The sequence below is a fragment of the Triticum dicoccoides genome, chromosome 2A (genome assembly GCF_002162155.2).
Source record: "Triticum dicoccoides isolate Atlit2015 ecotype Zavitan chromosome 2A, WEW_v2.0, whole genome shotgun sequence".
Classification (NCBI taxonomy): Eukaryota; Viridiplantae; Streptophyta; class Magnoliopsida; order Poales; family Poaceae; genus Triticum; species Triticum dicoccoides.
The window spans coordinates 72,454,692-72,477,738 of record NC_041382.1 but is presented as its reverse complement, the minus strand read 5'-3'; positions in this window follow the sequence as shown (position 1 = coordinate 72,477,738).

The following is a 23,047-nucleotide window of genomic DNA, read 5'->3' as shown; positions in this document are numbered from 1 at the left end:
TCCTATTTAGAATGACTAGGAGAAACAAACTCTAGTACCTTGTCCATTTCGAGGATTGGGTCAAAGTAGTTGTATGCCATGGATCAAAATTCCAATCCAGCTTTTGCTATGTTCTACCTTGGAGTGTTACCATATTTATGTCAAGAATGTCTTGAGAATTGCACCACCTCTTATGAATTCTTGATACAGTGATACTTCTCATCATCATCATTCATTCCTCGGTCCTCGTGTTGTTGTAACCGGAATGACGACAAGTGAATTGTGATGTGTGAAATCAATACTCCGAGCAACTCGTTGCTTGGTAGTAAATGGACAATATTCTCATTCTTAGCGTGATGGTTATTGAACTACCATTCTAAGATTGATCTTTCTACCTAGACCATATTTCCTGGTGCACTCTTCGATCAATGAGTTAGGATTGTGTCAATCCCTCGCTCCCTTGATCATATCGTCTTGCCCAGAAAAGCAAGATTGATCTTGAGCTTAGTAACATATCGGTGGTTCGTGATTTTCCGAATATCTTCTCGGAAGTATTACCTGGTTGTCACCTGACCGCTATGTTGAGTTCGTGATCAAGTTGATTTTTATATAAACCACTATTTCTCCAAGAATCTGTGTTGGATACCCTGAAATAGTTGGTTAAGCTAAATGACAACTTGGAGAGTTGGAATATGATAGCTTGTTCGACTTAGTTCATCCCAAAGGGATATCCATATGTTTGAACAGTTGTTGAAGAAAGATGATATCTTCATTAATTGGTCCTCATGATCAGTTGCTGGGTCTATCACCTTGTCAAAACTTTGACTTGAGTATGGGCTATCGTCAAGTCAAATCAGAACCAACGATGTTTGTAATGTTGCCTTACTCGTGGTTGATCCCTCGAGCATACACCATTACATCTTTTGGTCTGACCAATGCTATCATCGTGTTCACATGATGGTGGAAGTCCGGTGATATGGAAATTCCGATGAGTTGCTGTTGAGCCCATCAGCAACATTTTGTCTCCCCCATGATTCATGTTGAACATCAACCTAGTATTGGAAACTTTGTAAGCAATGCCTTCATGTTTCGTTCATGAAGCTTATGCTTGGATGGAAGAAGTGACTTCCTCAAATTCATGTGCATTTGGAGCAAGTTGCCGCCTTAAGTTCGAGAAAGATTGTTTTGTTTCCTCTGGTACCATCCCAAGTTAGTTATGCATGTGTGAATGTATTCTATGGTTTGGTAGATTAATTACCTCCACTCCATATGTATTCCCTAGCACACCAAGCCACTGATTGATTTGTTCAAGGAGAAGAAGTTCCTTCTTAAGAGCATGCCTTATGCAAGGACTTTGTTATCCTTGATGATGGTTCCCCACCTGAACTCGGTAGTGTTTTTATTATAAGACTACTACATGGTCATGCTTGTCTGGGACAACATGTTCACATGTGTTAGCAGAACCGGCTCATGTTTTGGAGCTTACTACCATAGTCCATTTCCCGAGAATCTCGCAACGCCATCTCGTCGATTTGTGTTGCAAACTTTCATTTTCTTCTAGACTCGATGAGTCTGGAATATCCTATTACCAACCAGATCTGAATCTCAGGCAGATATGATGGTTGGAACTTTTCCAAGATCTATGATGTAGGTCCCCGACAAGGTTGATGTTCTGGCCGACACACCTAGCCAGAAGATCTATCATTGTAGTATCTTGATTGAGCTATTTGACCATCTTCTCCATGAGGATTTAGTGCAACTTATTCCAGAATTTGTTCCATCGGGGTCATTGTGCTCTCGATTTCCTCGAATATGCTAAAACAATTCAAACAGTGGAATCACTCTCTACTGTTGAGTTTATCCCCAGTTAGTAGAATCATTCCCAACATTTGCATTTTGTTCCCAGTTTGCACCGCCATTGTGCCATCCTTCCATGGACTGCCCTTCTCAGTAATTACTGATCAGGATCATCTTCAAAGTGGTCCTACCATGGGTTGCATCCATGGCCGATGATAAGAAAAAAATCATCCATTGCGTTGTCTTCAACAAGGTAGACCACATCATCCATTCTAGTCTGGGTATGCCATCCTTTCAAACTCCTTCAAACGATCGTTTGTGCATTTCCTTAGGCTGGTATAGAGAGTTTCAATGATCTCTGTATCAAAAGTAATTCGTTTTGCCACCTAAGGGAATAGCTCTACGAGTCACCTCCCTAAGGTGTCATGTTATGAAATCGTGGTAACTATCTCCTCACTACTTTGAAACCATGCACCATCTTACTCAAGCGTGGAATTGTTTCCTACCAACTTGAAGCTTCGTCATCTATTTCTTCCATCCCTCTTGATGTGTGTTTCGTGTCTCAACTCAAGAGGTGTTTCAACATCTCACTCCATGAGTTGATCATGAGTTGCTCGATCTTTGGGAAGATCGATTCCTATAGAGTTTCCTTCTATTGTCATCATGTTGGATGAGGATCTCAAAAGCAAAGACGTCAGGATCAATATGAAGCAATGAATCAATGTCTTCGAGATGGCAATTGGATCATGAAGATCGTGTTAGCTTTGTGTCCCTTCTGTCTTCTTACCTCACGTCTTGAATCTCGGGACGAGATTCTTGTTTAGTGGGGGTGAGTTGTCACAGCCCTAGAATCTGTTTGTAATTAGTTGCATCAGCACCCATGCGTCATGTCTAAAATTTATTTGAAAGTTGAAATGGGGACTGATAAACCCTAGCAGCAAATGAAATTCAACTAGGTTCAACTTAAATCTTTTCAATGAACCCAAAATGCCCTCTAGAAATGTTCATCATTTTTGAATTGGTTTAGCACCTTTGGAAAAAATGGTGCACATTTTTCTAGCTCAATTTGGATTTTTGAATGAACTCATTAAGTATTTGAATTTGGGCATTTAATTTCTATAAATAATTAAAATGCCCAAATAATTATGGAAGTGGTTGAGGGCTGTTGGAAATATTTCCAAATGTGCCCACAAGTCATTTCGGGAATTTTGGAAATGAATTAGTATTTTTATTAATTCAAAATAGAGGAATAAAATAGAAAACAGGAACCAAAACACAAAAAAGGGCAGAACCTCAGCTGTAGCTTACCTAGCGCCCAGTTGGCCCAGCACTGTTGGAGGCCCAGCCCACCTGGCGACTTGCCAGTCGTCCTCAACCTCTGCCAGTAGGCAGAGGCGAAGGCGGGCACGGCACGCACTGAGGCTGCCACCTCCTCCCTGCCTGCCTCACGCCCCCTTAGCCTTCTCGCGACGCCCAGGAGACATGGATGAAGCCCCACACCGATCCCCTCCTCCTCTGGTTCCCTCTCCCTCGATGTTCCCCACCTCACCAAACCACGCCGCCGCCACCGACGAGATCCACCACGGTCACAGCCACCCCCTCGCTCCCTCTCCGCGTCCCTGAGCTCCGCCACGACCCCGTGGAGCAACACACCCGACGCACGCGACCAGAAGAGGCCCCAGTCGACCGGAGCATCGTCGTCTTCACCTCCGGTGCCCAGAGATCGACTCCGTCAATTCGCCTTGTCTAGAGTGTCCCCGAGGCTGCTAACCTACCCTGCCGCATCGCCGTGAGCTCCTCTTTCTCCTCCCCTAACCACGTTGCTCTGCTCGTCCCCTAGCTAGCGCTGCTGCCGTGGCGAGCTTCCCCTGCCGCCGGCCATGTCGCCGCCATCACTCCAGCCGCTTGAGCTTGATTTGGAGCGCATCACCGTGCTCGGGAAGCCACCAGGAGTCTAACGCACATGCTAACTCGCCCTTCTGCACACCACAGCGCCAACCCCGCACTCGCCCGAACTCCCGCACCACCGCGAGCTCACTTCAGGCGAGCTCCGTCCACCCCGCGACCTCCCACCTGCTCCGTTGGATGCGCGCGAGTGGGGGCCTCCTCCGTGTGCCCTTCTCTCGCCCAGCCACCTCTTGTAGCGCCATCCCGTGTGGACTCCGCCGCGCGGGAAGGTCGACGGCGGCTTAACTCCGGCCGTGTCGACATGGCGCCATCATTAGTGGCTAATGACGCCACTAACTAACCCCCTCTCTGACTGACTGTGGGCCCCATGCCTTAATTAACCCCGAGATTATTCCCTGTTTAGTATAGATTAATATAATCGGCCCACGTGTCAGTTTGACCATGCCACATCATCGTTGACCTGGACCCACCAGTCAGCCTTTGTCCCTGCCCTGTTACACTGATGTGCGGGTCCCACTGGTCAGGTTTGACCTGGACAGCCTCTGTTGACTTGCTGATGTCACACAGACGTCATGCTTATGTAGTAAATGTTTTCTGGGATTTTAAATAAATCAGAAATGATTTATTTATTTCAGAAAATATGCAAAACTTCTAAAATTCATAGAAAATCAACCGTAGCTCCAAATCAAATAATTTATATATGAAAAATGATCAGAAAAATCAAATCTATCCATATGTGGAATTTTCATGCATGTTAGAACAATTTATAGCTGCTGAATTAGACAAATCAATAAATGGCATTTGAAATGCTTTACATGGAGTTTGAATTTGAACCTAGGGTTCAAACCAACTCCATTTAACCTGTTGCTAGTTGCATTAGCTGAAAACACATCATATTGACATGTCATGATCATGCATCATATTGTGCATTGCATTGATTGTGTTCTTTCTATGTTTGCCGGTGATTGTTCCCTCTCGATAGACGTGTTCCGACGATGAGTTCGATGACACCGATGAAGAGCTATACTATCTTCAGAAGTGCCAGGTAAGCAAAACCCCCTTGTTCATTCCGATATAATCCCACTCTCTCGCTCCTGCTCTCTCTTTTACTGCATTAGGACAACAATGATTCAACTGTTACATGCAGCAGTAGTTGAACCCCTTTCCTCTGCATTACCTGTCATTGCCACAGTAAATAGATGGAACCCACTAGCATGAGTAGGAATTGTGTGAACCCTGATGTGCCTACTCATCCATGCTTGTTGTCATGCCTGCTACTGCTTAGAGTTGAGTCAGGTCTGATTCATCGGGAATGAATTGGGACGTGGTGAACATGACCTACCATTGAGAGCTAAGTGTGTGAACACATTTTGGTAAAGGTAGCGGTGAGAGGCCATGTAGGAGTACTTGGTGGGTTGTCTCATTGCAGGCGTTCTCAGGAACCGAGTTCCGTGCTTGTGATCCATGAACAGTTACTACCACACATTGGGTTCCGGTAACTCGGCCCCTCTTGGCTTATTAATCAACTCGATCTCTGTCCAGGAGTTGCAACTAGTTTCTGGTGCTTGTAGGTAGTGTTAGTAGTCTACCAAGTGGCACCCGGTACAGGTGGGCTTGGGACAGACTAGGCACAGTGGCATGGTGTACCAAGTGGCACCCGGATGGTGGGCTTGGAACCCTGCACACATCGTTTGGGGCCGTGAGCGACACCCCGGCCGGATCTCCTTGTGGATGGAACCCGAATAGGCGATAAACCTGGATGAGAGACTTATGTGGTTAGTCAGGTCGTGGCCAACTCCCTCGCCAGGCTTCCACTTGAAGGTTGCCGATATACACGACATGTACATGGTTGTAAGTGGCGAGAGCGTGTGTGAATAAGTACACCCCTGCAGGGTTATCATTATCTATTCGAATAGCCGGATTCCTCGGATATGGAAACTTGGACCCCTTGCATCGTTCATAGACAGGTGAAAGTGGATACTCTAAAATGCGCAAGATAAGCGTGAGTGCTATGGATGGCGTTCTCGTAGGGAGACGGGAGCGGATCCGTAGTGGTGTATTGATATGGTGAATATGTGGACTCGTGTGTGCCACCTCAAAGAGTTACTTGAAGTCGTAGTTCAGGATAGCCACCGAGTCAAAGCTGGCTTGCTGCAGTTAAACTCCACCACCTCTTTGATGATACCGATGCATATGTAGTTAGTTCTGATGTAAGTCTTGCTGGGTACATTTGTACTCACGTTTGCTTAATTTATGTTTTGCAGAGAGAGTTTAGTCTCACTAGTAGTATTGCGTGGACTTCGACGTTTAGCTTGATACCTCAGCTACGATCTTGTGCCGTCGGCAGGATCTGGTAGATAGTCAGGCTTCTTAGCCTTTTTCATTTGTAGAAGTCTGTACTCAGACATGTTAAGCTTCCACATGTGCTTTGACTTGTATGCTCTGAATTTTGGGTCATGAGACCCATGTTTGTATTATCTGGCTCTTCGGAGCCTAATGAATAAATACTTGAGTCATAGAGTTATGTTGTGATGCCATGTTGTATTTACATATATCGAGCATATTGTGTGTATGATTGAAATGCTTGGTATGTGTGGGATCTGGCAACCTAGTTGTTCATCTTTGGTAGCCTCTCTTATGGGGAAATGTAGTCTTGTGCTTCCATGAGCCATAGTAGTCCGCTACAGCCCGGTTCACCGGAGTCCTGCTAGCCCAGCACTACTGCTCCGAAACACTTAGACTGGCCGGCATGTGATTCACTTCGTTCCTATGTCTGTCCCTTCAGGGAAATGTCACGTGGTGACATCCGGAGTCCTGCTAGCCTGCTACCGCCCGGTTTCCTGGAGTCCTATTAGCATAGTTGCTATAGCCCGGATTCACACGCTGCTGACCGACATGCTCGATGTTGATTCATGTATGCCTGTCCCCGTAAGTTAGTGCCACTTTGGGGTTCACGACTAGTCATGTCGACCCGGGTTCTCTGTCATATGGATGCTAGCGACACTATCATATACGTGAGCCAAAAGGCGCAAACGGTCCTGGGCCATGGTTAGGCGACACCCATGTGGATACCGTGTGTGAGGCCGCAAAGTGATATGAGGTGTTACATGCTAGATCGGTGTGACTTAGAATCGGGGTCCTGACATGGAGCGCCGCCGCCGCCTGGAATTTGTGCATCGGGTGGCTTGCTCTATCCACTCAAGGTTGAAGTAACAAGTGGGTTAAGGTGGGTTCCCGACGGGCTAATAGGACTAGCCCACTTAATATTTTACTTGTCCAATGGGAACCCACTTACGTAATTTAAGTGGGATGGGATGAATAGTCCCACTTAATCCCACCTCCACTTGCAGCGACTGTCATAAATAAATGACTGCCTCCCGTCCATGTGCTATTGGTCCATATACCAGAGCATGCGAGCTCGTCCACCACATCGCTATGCTCTAATCTCAGCATGATCCTGGATTCCTGGTCGTCTTCAATTAACTGCATAGGTATGTGAGGCCCTAGCACTAGAGGATACGATCTAAAATTCCTAATGTCACCGCCGCTGCCGGCGCTTGATTGTTGCAATCAGCCAGCGTTTGGAAGCGGCTGCCGCTGGTGAACATTGTGCCTTCTTCTCCGGCGCGAAAACAAGGGCAAACTAATTAATGTTGCTGGCACACCACAAGCGTGTGCCATGCTCCAAGGAACTCACCGCTAGATATTTTTGAAAGGTCTGTTCGTACCTAATTTGTTATCAGCTGCTCTGATCTGATACAATACTGTCTAATCCATTAGTTAGTAGCAGTAGTAGTTACTTGTGTTTAATAGGTATAATGTTCATATTAAACGAGATCCAGATACAATGTTCATGGTCAAAGTTGGTACTAAATAATAATTATTGAGGTTTAAAACTAATCCCGTAGGTAGATGTAGAGGGAGTGTGCCGACGACGATCACATCGACCTTGGAACCATTCCCGACGCGCATCGTCACCTCGTCCTTCGCTAGTCTCCGCTTATTCTGAAGCTCCTGTTTTGAGTTACAAATATGAGCAACCGCACTAGTATCAAATACCCATGAGCTACTACGAGTGCTGGTAAGGTACACATCAATAACATGTATATGACATATACCTTTGGCGTTGCCGGCCTTCTTATCCGCTAAGAACTTGGGGCAGTTCCGCTTCCAGTGACCATTTCCCTTATAATAAAAGCATCGAGTCTCGGGCTTGGGTCCATTCTTTGGCATCTTCTCGGCAAGTGGTTACCCGGGCGCTGCAACTCCCTTGCCGTCCTTCTTGAAGTTCTTCTTACCCTTGCCTTTCTTGAAACTAGTGGTTTCATTCACCATCAACACTTGATGTTCCTTTTTGATTTCCACCTCCGTTGATTTCACCATTGAATATAGCTCAGGAATGGACTTCTACATCCCTTGCATATTGTAGTTCAACACAAAGCTCTTATAGCTAGGTGGAAGCGACTGGAGGATCCTGTCAATGACCGACTCATCTGGAAGATTAACTCCCAGCTGAGACAAGCGGTTGTGCAACCCACACATTTTGAGTATATGCTTGCTGACAGAACTATTTTCCTCCATCTTACAACTGTAGAACTTGTTGGAGACTTCTTATCTCTCGACCTGGGCATGAGCTTGGAAAACCATTTTCAGCTCTTGGAACATCTCATATGCTCTATGCTGCTCCAAACGCTTTTGGAGCACCGGTTCTAAGCTGTAAAGCATGTCGCACTGAACCAGTGAGTATTCATCACTAGCGACTGCCAGTCATTCATAACGTCTTGAGTTGCTGGGAAAATGGGTGCTTCACCTAGCGGTGCTTCAAGGACATATGCCTTCTTGGCATCTATGAGGATGATCCTCAGGTTACGGACCCAGTTCGTATAGTTGCTACAATCGTCTTTCAGCTTGGTTTTCTCTAGGAACACATTGAAGTTGAGGGCAACATTAGCATGGGCCATTTGATCTACAAGACATATTGTAAAGACAATTTAGACTAAGTTCATGATAATTAAGTTCATCTAATCAAATTATTTAATGAACTTCCACTCAGACATACATCCCTCTAGTCATCTAAGTGATACATGATCCGAATTGACTAGGCCGTGTCCGATCATCATGTGAGATGGACTAGTCATCAACGGTGAACATCTCCATGTTGATCGTATCTACTATACGACTCATGTTCGACCTTTCGGTCTCTCGTGTTCCGAGGCCATGTCTGTACATGCTAGGCTTGTCAAGACAACCTAAGTGTTTTGCATGTGTAAATCTGGCTTACACCCGTTGTATGCGAATGTTAGAATCTATCACACCTGATCATCACGTGGTGCTTCGAAACAACGAACCTTCGCAACGGTGCATAGTTAGGGGGAACACTTTCTTGAAATTTTAGCGAGGGATCATCATATTTATGCTACCGTCATTCTAAGCAAACCAGATGTAAACACGACACTCATGACCCACTTTTGTGCGGGGGAAGATAGCTGGCTGGCTCACAACAATAACATATCAAAGAACCATGGTACTTTGGATACCAAGGATGGCAACGACAGGTCACGTCGCAACAAACATAAGGGCCGCATTAACAGCGACAACACCGAGGATACGACAGTCAACGCCGGATTCAAAGGCTCTAAACCTGGTCAGCAGAAAAAGCCATTCAAAAGAAGCACTCCGGGCCTGTCCAGTTTGGACCGTATACTCGACCGCTCGTGTCAAATACACGGCACCCCCAACAAGCCAACCAACCACACCAACAGGGACTGTTGGGTGTTCAAGCAGGCCGGCAAGTTAATTCCCAAAAACAATGATAAGGAGTCACATAGCGATGACGAAGAGGAGCCCCGGCAGCCGAACACCGGAGGACAGAAGAGGTTCCCCCCACAAGTGCAGACGGTGAACATGATATACGCAACCCACATTCCCAAGAGGGAGCGGAAGCGTGCGCTCAGGGACGTATATGCGTTGGAGCCAGTCGCCCCAAAGTTCAACCCATGGTCCTCCTGCCCAATCACCTTTGATCGCAGGGACCACCCCACTAGTATTCGTCATGGCGGGTTCGCTGCACTGGTCCTAGACCCAATCATCGACGGATTTCACCTCACTCGAGTCCTTATGGATGGCGGCAGCAGCCTGAACCTGCTTTAACAGGACATAGTGCGCAAAATGGGTATAGACCCCTTAAGGATCAAACCCAAAAAACGACCTTTAAAGGCGTTATACCAGGTGTAGAGGCCTATTGCACAGGCTCAGTCACACTGGAAGTGGTCTTCAGATCCCCGGATAACTTCCAAAGCGAGGAGTTAATCTTCAATATAGTCCCGTTCCGCAGTGGCTATCATGCACTGCTCGGGCGAACTGCATTTGCAAGATTCAATGCGGTACCGCATTATGCATACCTCAAGCTCAAGATGGCAGGACCTCGGGGGGTCATCACAGTTAATGGAAACACAGAGCGCTCTCTCCGCACGGAGGAGCACACTGCGGCCCTCGCAGTAAAAGCGCAAAGCAGGCTCTTAAGGCAATCCACTAGTTCGGCGATTAAGGACCCGGACAACTTCAAGCGCGCCCGGAGTAATCGGCAACAAGACCGCCTGGCACGTTCCAAGCTCGCATAGCAATGCGGCCCCACCCCAGTCCCAACCAAACAGCGAAATCCATGCCGCGCGTACACAATTATGCATTGAAAATACCATGGGCACAGGCGGGGAGGGGGGCACGACTACGGCACGCCCCAATATGCGGCTCAACCGCACTAGGGGCTTCACGCTTTATTACTTTTCTCTCTTTCAAGACTTTAATCTTTGGAAACCCTGTCCGGCAGTATGATTGCAGAACACATGATGCAGCAACCAAGGGGATAGAAAGTTACGTCGCACCACGGAACTCTCAGGTGGATTACGACAACGAGTGAAATACTTGCTTTAATGCCATTCCTAAGCTTGCCCTTGGAAGGGACACTTCAAATAGTCCTACTTTTTGCTTATTGCACTACTTGTATGATTTTGCTTTAATGCACGTTTCTGAATAAACAATGCATAGCACTAAGACTATTATTGCATTCTTCCTTTTTACATATATATGTTCATTCATGACATCCAGCACCCATACACACTGGTACGGCTAATACGCTAGGGGCTTAAGCATACCCCTTATTACTGCGTGAGAAGTCCGAACACTTTCAACAGTGCGGCACCCCGAACTTATAGCACTATATGCATCAGCTCTGAATCATGTCTTGGGTCAATAGTTGGGTTTGCCCGGCTCCCATCTTTTGGTACCTTACGTTCCGCTATATCGGCTAAGGTAGCACTGGTAGAACTACTACGATTGTGCCCCAGTTTTGCTGGGCTGAGCACCTTAGTAGAGAAAGCTAAAACTGACTGTCATGATAAGGCGAGAGACTGGTAGCTGTTCGAGAGGTTTGCGAGTCCCTAAAGACTCATGCCGCTTAGAGCGAAGAGTCATCTTTGTCCGGCTTAAGGCGTGTATAGCGCACCGAATTCGGCCTTCCAAATATTAGGGGCTTCGCCAAAATTTAAAATTATAGAATTCTACGGCTAAGTGAGAGTGATAAAGCATTATAGTCCGATTGCCTTGTTTGTTGTGCTGAGCACCTCCCTCTAAGGACCCAAAAATGGGAACAAGAGTGCTCAAGTTTATCCCCGAACACCCCAGCACTCGTGGCATGGGGGCAGAAGCCGACGACTAGCCATCTCTCAGATTTGATAAACAGCCGAACAGAAGGTAATATTTTAAATTCAAACAAGCGTTGCATAACGCATATGAACAAGTTTTCATCATGCAGGATCACACGAGCAAGTTTCATTCAAATATTACATCTTTCGCACACTCGTCCGCTACAAGACGGGCACCCTTCAGGACACTCTCATAGTACATCTCTGGGTGGCGATGCTCCTTGCCCTACGGCGGCCCCTCCTTCACCAGCTTCACAGCGTCCATCTTGGCCCAGTGCACCTTTGCACGGGCGAAAGCCCGGTGTGCACCTTCGATGCAGATGGACCGCTTGATGACTTCTAGCCAAGGGCAGGCATCCACGAGCCGCCTCACCAGGCCGAAGTAGCTACTGGGGAAGGCGTCGCCAGGCCACATCCGGACTATAAAGCCGTTCATGTCCTGTTAGGCCGCCTTGTGCAGCTCGACCAGTTGCTTCAGCTGGTCGCTCAGAGGCATCGGGTGTTCGGTCCCAGTATACTGAGACCAAAACAACTTCTCCGGTGAGCTTCCCTCCTCGGCCTGGTAAACCTGTGCGGCATCCGACACGCTGCGGGGCAAATCTGCGAATGCTCCTTGAGAGCTCCGGACTCGGGTAAGTAACAAGTAATTTACTTTCACATGCTTGCTTTGCATATTGAGTGCCTTACCCGCCGCTATATTCTTCGTCGCATCAATCTCCTGGAGGGTCTTTTGGGCTTCAACCTTGGAACTCTTTGCACTCTCAAGGGTCGCGGCAAGCTCAGACCCTCGCGTCTTCAAGTCTTGCTCCAATGCCTTGTGCTTCGTCACGAGAGCGTGGAGCTCTTGCTGCACCTCGCCCACCCGTGCCTCTTGTTTTTCCTGCTCGGTGCGCTCCTGGGCCGCTTTGTTTTTGGCCTCGGATAGCGCTTGCTTTAGGGTTGCCACTTCGGTCGTGGCCCCTGGCAAATTCATGATGATCCTGTAATTTTGCAACCGCATCTTTATATATATATATACACACATATATAGACTAGGTATTACTTACCTTTGTTCTCCTCGAGCTGCCTCTTAGCAAGGCCGAGCTCTTTCTGGGACCCCTCGAGGTCCTGCTTCAGTATGGCGACCTCCGCAGTCAGTGCGGCAGAGGTCATTAGCGAAGCCTACATACGCATATAGACATATTTATATTAGACTCCTGCAGATATTATTTGATCCTCTATTCGGCTTTTCTTTGTGAACACCAAACAGAGCATCAGGGGCTACTGTCTATGTGGTAATATCTTTCCTACATTTTAAACACTTACCTCAAAGCCTGTTAGAAGGCTGGCATAGGCTTCAGTCAGTCCGCTCTTGGCGGACTGAACCTTCTTGATCACCGCACTCATAATAGTGCGGTGCTCGTCGTTGATGGAAGCGCCGCGAAGCGCTCCCAGCAGGTTGTCTGGTGCCTCTGGTTGGACAGAGGTCACTGGCACAGGCGTCTTGCCCCTCTTGGAAGGAGGCTGCCTACCCGAGTCCGGAACCACTTGAGGTTCATGCGCGGTGTTCGGCTGAGGGCCGAACTTGGAGCCCTCGGGGGCCTTGCCCCCTCTGCTCCCAGAGTCCGGAAGGTCGCCTTGAGGCGCCCCCAGGACTGTCTCCCCTCGACCCGGTGCCTCTTGAGACAATACCTCGGCATTGTCCATAGGGCAAGGGGAGGTGGCGGTCGGAAGTGGATCGCTATCCATATCCGACGAGTCCAGGGAGCCGTCCGACGAGGATACGTCGATACGGGCTTGGGGCGGACTGCATAATCATAATTCGGCATTAGGAGAAGCAGGGCGACAAAGGTATGCTATGAGTTATTCTGGTATCCGAATACTTACGACTTCGCCAGGGGCTTGGCCCTGAGCAGCCACTCGTCTTCACCCTCGGCGGCGGTGGTGCAGTAGTCCGGAAGGAGAGTCCTTCCCTTATTGGACCTTTCGGCCTCCCCAGTTGGGGCAGCCTTCCTTTTCTTGTCTCCCCTGGCTGGAGGGGGAGCATCTTCATCTTCCTCCTCTTCTTCAGGGGAGGAGTGCGTTGCGGAGTTATGGGACGATGAGTCTGATACCACGTGGCGCCGGGAACTCTTTCAAGTTCCCATGGCCTTCTTCTTGGTTTTCCCCGGCACCTTATAAGGAGCCGGAGTCAGCATCTCCGTCAGGAGATCGTCCATGGTGTCTTCGGGCAGGGGGCGGACAGTCGATCTGCTCCAATGCCTTCACCCATGCCTGTCAAAGGCATGGGAACTCAGACCCCGCACATGATTATACTACGGGAAGTAAATATCCCACCGGATGTATAGAACTTACCGAATGCGCAGGGCGCTTCGCGCTTAGCCTGCTGTCCTCGGTACGAGAGGGAGGGACCTCGGCGCCCTTGAACAGCACCTTCCAGACGTCCTTGTGTGTCATGTCGAAGAGCTCGATTAGATTCTGGTGCCGGGCCGGGTCGAACTCCCACAGATCGAAATCCCATTGTTGACATGGGAGGATCCGGCGGATGAGCATGACTTGGACTATGTTGACAAGCTTGAGCTTCTTGCTTGCCATATTTTGGATACATTTCTGGAGTCCGTCCAGCTCCACCGATGAACCCCAGGACATGCCCTTCTCTTTCCAGGAGGTGAGCCGCATGGGGATTCCAGACCGAAACTCCCAGTTGGTGTCACGCGGCTCGGTGATGTAGAACCACGCCGATTGCCAACCCTTTATGGTCTCCACCAAGGAGCCTTCGAGCCATATAACATTGGGCATCTTTCCCACCATGGCTCCGCCGCACTGCACTTGTTGGCCTCCCACCACCTTCAACTTGATATTGAAGGTCTTCAGCCACAGGCCGAAGTGGGGCCGGATACGGAGGAAAGCCTCACATACGACGATGAACGCCGAAATGTTGAGGATGAAGTTCGGGGCCGGATCATAAAAGTCCAGCCCGTAGTAAAACATACGACCACTGACGAATGGATGGAGGGGAAACCCCAGTCCGCGGAGGAAGTGGTGGAGGGAAACTACCCTCTCGTGAGGTTCCGGGGTAGGGACGATCTGCCCCGCAGCGGGCAGCCGATGCGCGATATTCGTGGCTAAGTATCCAGCTCCGCGCAGCTTTTTGACATGTCCCTCCGTGACGGAGGAAGCCATCCATTTGCCCCCTGCTCCGGACATGTTTGGAGAAGGTTGAAGAGAAGGATGTGGACTTGGGCACTGGAGCTCGAGTGCGGAAGAATGGATGAGCAAGGAGGAAGAAGGCGTGGGTAGAAAAAGGTTAAACCTTATCCCTTTATAAGGGAGGACTAAACTATGCGCCCCCACCAGCCTGGTAAAACTCGCTTATCCACCGAGCGCCGTAATTGATGGCGCGGTTGGGTTACCCACGTCCGTATTTATGAGAATCCCGTAACGAGGGGAACATGATCTCTGCTTTGACAAGACGTGTCAAGAAACCGCCTCGCCTTATGTGCGGGGCTGGTTAAGGAAAAACGTATCGAATAATTACCGGGCCATGGCATAATGTCATGCCGCCGAAACATGTCAGCAGATTGGATTTGTGGAAATATTATTCTCTCTACAGTGGTATGTGGAATTTATTTTGCAGGGTTGGACACTATCCTTGTATTCGAACTCTTCTGTGATGTATTCGGAGGAGGAACCCGCCTTGCAATGCCGAAGACAACACTGCGCGCCGGACTCGTTGTCATTGAAGCCTGGTTCATGGGCTACTGAGGGAGTCCTGGATTAGGGGGTCTCCGGACAGCCGGACTATATCCTTTGGCCGGATTGTTGGACTATGAAGATACCAGATTGAATACTTCGTCCCGTGTCCGGATGGGACTCTACTTGGCATGGAAGGCAAGCTAGGCAATACGGATATGTATATCTCCTCCTTTGTAACCAACCTTGTGTAACCCTAGCCCCCTTCGATGTCTATATAAACCGGAGGGTTTTAGTCCGTAGGATAACAGACAAACATACCATAGGCTAGCTTCTAGGGTTTAGCCTCTCCGATCTCGTGGTAGATCAACTCTTGTAATACTCATATCATCAAGAATAAATCAAGCAGGACGTAGGGTTTTACCTCCATCAAGAGGGCCTGCACCTGGGTAAAACATCATGTCCCCTTCCTCCTGTTACCATCTGCCTTAGACGCACAGTTCGGGACCCCCTACCCGAGATCCGCCGGTTTTGACACCGACAATGATCTTATAGAATTGCTCTTTGAGCGTCACTTAAATATTTTGAGTATGTTTTTATAGAATGCTTCGTGTGCTTCACTTATTCATTTTGAGCTTGGATATTGGTTAGTTTATATTAATTGTAGAATGATCCATGAACTTCAGTTATATCTTTTGGAGTATGAATAATACTATCATCTAAAGCAGGTTTGGAAGAGTGCCAACTTTAGGAACTAGTGATCCCGCTATTCCGAATGAGAAGAATTTTGCTTATGTGGAGAGTAGAAAAATTTCTATGCTTGTAGAGCATGAGAAGAATGCTTTAGGTGATGGTTATATTGTTAAATTCATTCATGATGCTATTCAAAATTATTATGAGGGAGTAACATATGCTTGTAGGAGTTGCAATAATATCAAGTTTTCTCTCTATGTGCTTAAAGTTTTGAAGTTATACTAGTTTTGCCTTCCTATGCTAGTTGATTCTTGTTCCTATAAATTATGTTCTCACAAAATACCTAGGCATAGGAAGTGGGTTAGATTTAAATATGCTAGCCATATTCTTCATGATGCTCCCCTTATGTTTCAATTCTTATCTTTTATGTGAGGATCATTGAAATCATCATGCCTAGCTAAAAGGCATTAAAGAAAAGCGCTTGTTGGGAGACAACCCAATATTTACCCTTACTGTTTTTTTGTGTTCTCATGATTAAGCTACTGTAGTAATCATGTTTTATAGCATTTGTTTCAATAAAGTGCCAAGTAAGACCTTTGGGAAGACTTGGGTGAAAGTTAATGTGATCTTGCTGTAAAAAAAGAAACTTTGCGCTCACGAGATTAGCTTCCATTTTTTACAGAAGAGTTATTTGGTGCTGATTCTTTTTGCAGGATATTAATATACAAATTCCTCACATCCACCAATTTATTTCATAATTTTGGAGTAGCAGAAGTATGGTTTATGTGCAGATCATTACAGACTGTTCTATTTCTGACAGATTCTGTTTTCATTGCATACTTTGCTTGTTTTCTAGTTTCTATGGCTTATATATCTCAATAGAAATTGTAGAAATGATATGGTACAGTAGGAATTGTGTGAGAACAATTATGAACCTTGTCTTTGACAGCACCAAAGTGAATGATTTACTCTTTATCATACTAACCTATCACACGAAGTTCCGTTAAGTTTTGTGTGATTGAAGTTTTCAAGCTTTGGTTGAGATATCGATATGAGGAGAATAGGGAGTGGAAAGACCCTAAGCTTGGGGATGTCCAAGGCACCCCAAGTTAATATTCAAGGAAGACTCAAGCGCCTAAGCTTGGGGATGCCCCGGAAGGCATCGCCTCGTTCATCTTCAAAACTATCGGTATACCTTACTCGGAGCTATATTTTTATTCGTCACATGATATGTGTTTTGCTTGGAGCGTATTTTCAATTCTACATTCCGTTTGAATAAAATCATTGGATCTGAAATCTTGAATGAAAAAGAATCCTCCCATGGCTAGTTAATTATTTGACTACTCAGTGTTCATCACTTATATCTTTTTGGGGTAGTTTGTCATTTACTCACGTGCTTGAAGTATATCCTATGAGTAAATGGTTGAATGAATAGAATATAATAAATATAAATTTATAAATGTTTCATATACTTATACCATGGGGAGTAATGACTTCACATAGAATAAGTATAGGTAGTAAACTTATTGAAAGTTAGCAAACACAGAATTGGTCACTTGAACAATTCATGAAAGAATATTGAAGGAAGAGATATTTAACATATAAATATACTATCTTGGACAGCTTGTTTAATTTTGAGCACTCATTAAAATATCACATGCTAAAAGGTTGATGTCGGACAAGGAAGACAACGTAATGGGTTATTGATACGTCCATTTTGCATCATGCTTTTATATCAATATTTATTGCATTATGGGATGTTATTACACATTATGTCACAATACTCATTCCTATTCTATCTTATTTTACAAGGTTTACATAAAGAGGGAGAATGCCGGCAGCTGGGATTCTGGGCTAGAAAAGGAGCAAATATTAGAGACCTATTCTGCACAGCTCCAAAAGTCCCGAAACTTCACGGAAGATGTTTTCCAAATATATAAAAAATACTGCGAGCAAGAACTTCACCAGGGGGCCATACCCTTCCCACGAGGGTGGGGGGTGCACCCTCTGCCCTAGGTGCGCCCCCTACCTCGTGGGCCCCCTGGTGGCCCTCCGGTGGCCATCTTCTGTTATATGGAGTCTTTCGATGGGAAAAAAATCATAAGCCATCTTCTCGGACGAAACTCCGCCGCCACGAGGCGCAACCTCTGGCGGAGCTGTTCTGCCGGGGAAACTTCCCTCCTGGAAGGGGAAATCATCGCCATCGTCATCACCAACGCTCCTCTCGTCGGGAGAGGGCAGTCTCCATCAACATCTTCATCAGCACCATCTCATCTCAAAACCCTAGTTCATCTCTTGTATCCAATTCTTGTCTCTAAGTCCGGGATTGGTGCTAGTAGGTTGCTAGTAGTGTTAATTACTCCATGTAGTTGATGCTAGTTGGTTTAATTGGTGGAAGATCATATGTTCAGATCCTATATGCATATTAATACCCCTCTGATTATGAATATGTTTATGCTTTGTGAGTAGTTACTTTTGTTCCTGAGGACATGGGAGAAGTCTTGCTATTAGTAGTCATGTGAACTTGGTATTCGTTCGATATTTTGATGAGATATATGTTGTCTCTCCTCTAGTGGTGTTATGTGAACGTCGACTACATGACACTTCACCATTATTTGGGCCTAGAGGAAGGCATTGGGGAGTAATAAGTAGATGATGGGTTGCTAGAGTGACAGAAGCTTAAACCCTAGTTTATGCGTTGCTTCGTAAGGGGCTGATTTGGATCCATATGTTTCATGCTATGGTTAGGTTTACCTTAATACTTTTGTTGTAGTTGCGGATGCTTGCAATAGAGGTTAATCATAAGTGGGATGCTTGTCCAAGTAAGGGCAGCACCCAAGCACTGGTCCACCCACATACCAAATTATCAAAGTACCGAACACGAATCATATGAACGTGATGAAAACTAGTTTGACGATATTCCCATGTGTCCTCGGGAGCGCTTTACATCATATAAGAGTTTGTCCAGGCTTGTCCTTTGCTACAAAAGGATTGGGCCACCTTGGTGCACTTTATTTACTTTTGTTACTTGTTGCTCGTTCCAAATTATCCTATCACAAAACTATGTGTTACCACTTATTTCAGTACTTGCAGAGAATACCTTGCTGGAAACCGCTTATATTTTCCTTCTGCTCCTCGTTGGGTTCGACACTCTTACTTATCGAAAGGACTACGATAGATGTCCTATACTTGTGGGTCATCAGTTATGTTTTCTTATATCCAAATAAAGTATATTGTCTTGGATACTCCAACATGTTGAGCTTGCTTTCCCCCCTCATGCTAGCCAAATTCTTTGCACCAAGTAGAGATACTACTTGTGCTTCCAAACATTCCTTAAACCAGTTTTGCCATGAGAGTCCACCATACCTACCTATGGATGAGTAAGATACTTCAAGTAAGTTGTCATCGGTGCATGCAATAAAAATTGCCCTCTAAATATGTATGATCTATTAATGTGGAGAAAATAATCTTTATACAATCTTGTGATGTGGAAGAAATAAAAGCGACAGACTGCATAATAAAGGTCCATATCACAAGTGGCAATATAATGACTTTCTTTTGCATTAAGATTTTGTGCATCCAACCATAGAAGCACATGAAAACTTCTGCTTCCCTCCATGAAGGGCCTATCTTCTACTTTTATCTTCTACCTTACGCAAGAGTCTTGTTGATATTCACCTTTTCTTTTTACATTTTATCCTTTGGCATTGTGTTGGAAAGATCCTGATATATATATCCAATTGGATGTAAGATATCATGAACTATTATTGTTGACATTACCCTTGAGGTAAAAGGTTGGGAGGCGAATCTATAAGCTCCTATCTTTCTCTGTGTCCGATTAAAACTTTGAACACATAAATGTCATGTGAGTGTTAGCAATTGCGAAAGATTAAATGATAGCTGAGTATGTGGAGTTTGGTGAATCAAAGCTATTACATAGACCCTTCCCGAAAATAAGATGAATTGCAATTGTTTGATGACTAAGAGCAATGTTTGTTAGTTTTCAAGAAAGTTTATGATCTATACTTTAACATGTGAATAGCTTGTTACTTGATCATGAAAAGTTGTATGAGATGAGCTACTGTTATGACATATAATGATGCTAGAAAAGGTTATTGAAATTACCATAGATCAAACTTGTGCACCTACTAGCATTCACACTTCATAAATTATATCTTTTATCATTTACCTACTCGAGGACAAGCAGGAATTAAGCTTGGGGATGTTGATACGTCTCCAACGTATCTATAAATTATGAAGTATTCATGCTATTATATTATCCATCTTAGATGTTTTATATGCATTTATATGCTATTTTATATATGATTTTTGGGACTAACCTATTATCCTAGAGCCTAGTGCCAGTTTCTGTTTTTTCCTTGTTCTTGAGTTTTACAGAAAAGGAATACCAAACAGAGTCCAATTGACGTGCCAATTTTTGTTGATTTTTTATGGAACAAAAGAAGCCCCTGGAGCAAAAGAGTTGGGCCAGAAGAGTCCCGGCCTGTCCACGAGGGTGAGGGGTGCGCCCACCCCCTTGGGCGTGGGCCCCTGCCTCGTGGACGACTTGGAGACCCCCCTGACGTGAAACCAACGCCAAAAATTCCTATAAATACAAAACCCCCAGAAAATAACCTAGATCGGAAATTCCGCACACCGATCCACCATTGTTCCACACTCGCTATTTATAATATTTAGTAATATATTCTAACTTTATGGTAACATCATCTACTTTAATATTTTAGCTCGTCGATACAATACAAAGTTATCCACTTCATACCCACAACGTAGTTTTATTTCTCGTTTCTAGTTGGAAGCAAACGTTCGGTGTATGTAGAGTCGTATCAGTGGCAGATAGGGCTTGAGAGAATATTGATCTTACCTTTACCTCCTTGTGGGTTCGACACTCCATACTTATCACTTCCACCTTTGGAAATTGCTACGATGATTCCCAGCACTTGGGGATTATCATGTCGCTGCCACCACCGCCGCCTCCTCCTTCCTCCCCAACTACCCATGTCGCTTCCGCGCATCCTCTTCTCTCCTCCTTGACCTATGGTTCACTCGACTTCATGGCGGCGAAACCCCTACACTCCTTCTATCATGGTGGTGCGAGGCAATGGTGACAATCGCTCAATGGTGCCAATGAGGGGGCACTAGTGCAGAACCGGTCTATAGCACCAGTTCGTAAGACCCTTTAGTGCCGGTTCTGTAACCGGCACTAAAGGGTGGGGACTAAAGGTCCCCCCTTTAATACCGGTTCAGCACGAACCGCCACTAAAGGGCCACCACATGGCACGAGCGAGCGCCGGAGGCGGGGAGACCTTTAGTACCATTTGGTAACACCAACTGGTACTAAAATGTTTGGGGGGTTTTGGGTTCACAATTTCTTTTTCCTTTCATTTTGTGTTTCCATTTAATTGTTTTTCATTTGCTGGTATTTTACTATACTACATATTGTACACGTTATGCATATATATAAATAGAATTTATCATAGAACCGATCATATATATCACCGAATGTCTCACACGTCCGTACCATTCACACATACACATGTATATATATACAATTTGGTATATACAATCTCTCCTACATATATATGGAGGCATTACTGCTTTAGCGGCGGTGGCGGCGGTAGCGGGTAATGGTATTCTCCTTTGGGATCAATGTAAGGGGGCTGGATTTCTGGGACATAAATCCCAGTAAACGACCCTTGTGTCATCACCAGCCCCAGGATTACTGTTGCTGGTGGACATTTCCTTGATATAGAATTCCAAGGAATTACAAGGATTTGAGTACAAGACCTTATAGGTCCATTGAGTACAACAATGATTTCTAGTGCCAGATGATGGAAGCGACTCGTGGATCTCCAACATTGATGGAACTGCATTCCCACGGGAACAACTGACCTGGATAACTCCTATCTCGCGTGGCTGCCATCTCCGAAGTCTAGGTTTCAGGGGTGTCTTCGTAGTGATCCTCTCCGAGTCATGATCTGGCCAAGACAATAGCCAGGGACAAGCCAGGGAGTATGTTTGAATGTACTCACAAACATCAAGAACAGAAGATATACATGATGCATATGCTCATGATGAATTTAATTATATGCATGTGCTGACTGAGAATTAAAGCATGGCATGAAAAATATTCATACAGTGTAGAAGGATAAATAAGTCATGTTATTAGTAAATCAAAGAAATGAAACAGAACGTCGGGCATTGGACCGCCCGAGAAATTCCAAGAGAAATGCCAAACGGGCGTCTAAAGGAGAATCAGGCGAGACATGACTGCCCGAGAACTCAAGCGATGCCACAAGAGGTCTTGAAAAGAAATGCCAAACGGGTGTCTAAAAGAGAGTCGGGCGAGACAGGACCGCCCGAGAACTCAAGCGACGCCATGAGAGGTCTTGAAAATAGACACCACTGTCAGGTTTCTGAAGCGACGCCATCCCAAGATGGACTAGCCATCCCAAGATATACTCATAGTTGCACATACACTACTAGGAAAGGGCCTATTAGTGGCGCACAGTTTTGCCTACTAATGGCGCACTACTGGTGCGCCACTAGTACCACTCCACTAGTATTATATACTAATGGCGCACCACAGGTGTGCCATTAGTATACCAGATACTAATGGCGCACCATGTGGTGCGCCATTAGTATACCATTCGGTGCTCCACCGGTATTCCCTCTAGGTGCGCCACTAATAACCTTATAGGTGTGCCACTAGCAATAAAGGAAGGTGCGCCACTAATAAGGGCTTAAATGCGCCACTAGTAATGTATTTGGAAAACAAAAAAAATCTAAATTTACAGAAAACAACCTATAAGGAAAAATAATTTAAAAACAAAAAATGAAATGGAATCATAATTTTTATTATAGTAAGAATATTACAATGTCTTTACAAGTTTCTAATAAAAGGAAAATTGCAAGGAAATAAAAGAAAATCCCAAAACTAATCTTCTAGTAATCTTTTCTTCTTTTTCTTCACTTTATCCCTGCAAAATGAAACAAAATAAACAGAAACACAAACAAACTATTTATAACATGTCAATACTGTCATTTTTTATGCAGAACTAGATATGAGCATATATTTCCAGAATTACATGGTGTGAATATTGTATGAGTAAGATTATAATGGAGATGAATTTTGATAGGAGCCCACTTTCGACGAGTATTTATCTGACAGAGCTAAATAATCAGGGCATTTACCTTTTGATAATATTATTATACTATACTACGAGTATACTACTCCACTTGGATTTTTTAGATGAGTAGATCTGAGATAGGCATTTGTT